Genomic DNA, 2,976 nt, shown 5'->3' on the forward strand with positions numbered 1-2,976 from the left:
AATATTCAACACCTAATCCAAAAGCAATATTTCTCAAACTACGATGTTGTCGACTCAAATTCAAACCCTGAAGTTCTCGTCGAAGGTATCGCACTGCAACTTTATCGATGCACATTATCTTCCAAATTACTCTACCAAATAAGACCACATCTCCCAACGTCCGAATATCGCGACATCACCGTGACGTAAACTTCGCAGTACATTCCTTCGTGTCATCTCATTCTCTCGTCCTTCGAAAATATCCAAAATTTCGCCCGGGGAACAATCTCCTGTCGGGTGTGGCGACCACCCTTTTCGAGGTTGGCCCGGTCGTTTCCAAAAACCCGCGGATAGTCGCGAGCGATCGAGCTAGACGGCTCGTAAAAGGTGATCGTAAAATGAAAAGGGATTAAAGGCAACGGCCGGGTTTCACGGCGAGCGCGAGAAGGGTGGTCGAGGAAGCGAGATGGACGGGCAGGGGGTCGAAGGAAGGAAGGGCGAAAACCAAGGAGTGTATATCCCTGGATTTACGAGCACGATAAACGGGATTATACGCCTTCCGTAAACCTTGAAACGATCTTTCGAGTAAGCGCATAGTTTGCGTAAGGCTGCCATTTCTCTTCATCCCCGCCTCACCCTTCAACTCGTGTCGCCTTTGATTTTGTTTCCGACCTTTCCACCAAACGTCACGCAGTTTCTCATCTAGCGTCAATCTATGTTCTATTTCTTCTCCTTTTTCTTTTATTTCTTTACTTGTAATACGCATAATTTCCTACTTAGAGGATTCTATGATCGATTGCCTTAGTAGCTTTCTTTCCTTCTTTCTTTTCTTTTTCGGTTTTAATTTTATTAGACAGTTTAAGCGAAATTGAAGAGTAATGAGAAGAAGCTGAAATTTTCTTCGTATGTATATCTTTGGAAAGTAGTTTTGTGATATTTAGATATGTTTTTGGGAAAGTTATGTCGACATTTATGTATTCAGTTATTTCGTGACTACTTCATTCTTTTGTTCAAAATGGAATGTTTATTATCGTGTTATAATTACGCGCGACACGATTTTAAAATAGATCTGATAGAAAGGAAAGTATGTAAGTTTAGATATATGTTATGAACATAAATTTGCCGTAGGTTTTAAAATCTTTCTTACTCTACAGGCGTATCGTTAACGTTAACGAGTTCAGTTTAGATATAAACAGGCAATGAATCAAGTTTCTCCATACGGAGATTACTATAATATAAATCTAGGAGAATATTAAAAATGTTAGAAAATATAGAGAAGTATACGTAGATCGAGTTTCATTTCGAAAATTCTTCGTAGAAAGAGATCAAGACAAGGACATTAAATTAGTTGCAAGTATGAGAAGTATTTCTGAATTCTCAAAGTACGAGTGCGATTCTTGCAACTTGGAAACTTCCGAAGAACTCCAAAACTCAGTAATTCTCGAACTCCATAAGTTTTGGCGGACTTCGAGAAAAATTCACGCCCACGAATTCACGCTGAAAAAGTTACTATCTCTTCTGTAGATAACTCATTCTCGCTCCACGAATTATCCTCAATCCCTTCATTCATAAATCGCAAATTATTTCGAGTTTCATTCTGTCTAAATTACATTTCTAAATAATAATCTTCTCTGACGTCAGTTTAACGTATTCTCTTTTTAATTTATTTCTACTATATCCGAGTTCATTGTTTCCGAATTGTATATGATTAAGTTTGTACAATTAATGGACTAATATTTTAATTCGTTTTCCAGCCTGGGTTCGCAGTCGGATAAGTGAAAGATCGCGAGTGCAAAACACCGTAGCAATCTAAATTAGCATATGAAGGAGGCAAAGGACTACCGGAAGGTAGGAAGCTCAAAGGAGCAGGAAAAGAAAAGCTGGTTCGCCTTCGAAAGGAGATACAGCCCTGCGTCGACGGTTTCTGGGGATGTAAGGGGGTGCAACTGCTGCGAATTAATATTCATTACCTCGGAGAGCGGCAAAGCGGCCAGCCTTGGGCTCCTACAAATATGAAACGACGTAGTTGCGCTAATTAAAATACCTGACCGCTTTCTTCGTTGAACGAGATCCGTACTAATCTCTTTCTTTCGTCTGTATTCCGCAGGAAGCTGATGGCCTGCCGCGAGGGAACGCACAGACGCCCCCATCGAGCTGCTTAAGATGTCTATCGCTTCGTTTCATCCCGTTTCGTATATTCAGATGCATGCGCGTGGATATTGAAAGGTAAAAGGTGACATAAAAGGTGAAAGCTACTCTTTGCCGTGTTTTCGAGTGATTTCCGGAGCAGTCATTCAGAGTACTTGAAGGGGCATACGGATGCACAAGATTGTGCGTATGAATGTTACTTGTTCATGATTTTTGAGCCATATGATAATGATTCCGAATGAGGATAAAATGGAAGGCTTGGAGATTATTTAAATAGATAGAAGATTATCGGCAATTAACGAAATATGCTTAATAAAATATATGTTATACGGTCTATATGCATATGCATATGGTATATGTGCATATTTATACAGGGTGTTCCAGTAACGGTAACACAAACGGTAGTGCATGATTCTACGTGAAAAAACAAATCGAAAATAAAGAATAAAATTTCTTCATTCGAAGCTTCGTTATCGAGGAAATCGACTGTGAATATTCACAGAGCACGCGTGCACTTAACTTTGGCTCAAGATGGACGGTGCATCAGTATACCAGCGTACTCTGTGGATGTTCACAGTCGATTTTCTCCACAACGAAGCTCCGAATGAACAAATTTTATTCCTCATTTTCTATTTGATTTTTCACATAGAATCACCCCTTCCCCGATTATACTACCGTTGCTGGAACACCCTGTGTATACATATATGCAATGTGCGAGTATAAAATTTCAGTACAAAATATCGAAGACACTAGAGAGAAGAAATAATAAGGCATTGAATGTAACGTTATTAAAAACTGTTCCTTTGATACCTTAATAGATGCCAGTAAAATTATCTTGCGCAAACGGAC

This window comes from Eufriesea mexicana, unplaced genomic scaffold, assembly GCF_001483705.2.
Source record: "Eufriesea mexicana isolate 0111107269 unplaced genomic scaffold, ASM148370v2 scaffold13974, whole genome shotgun sequence".
Lineage (NCBI taxonomy): Eukaryota > Metazoa > Arthropoda > Insecta > Hymenoptera > Apidae > Eufriesea > Eufriesea mexicana.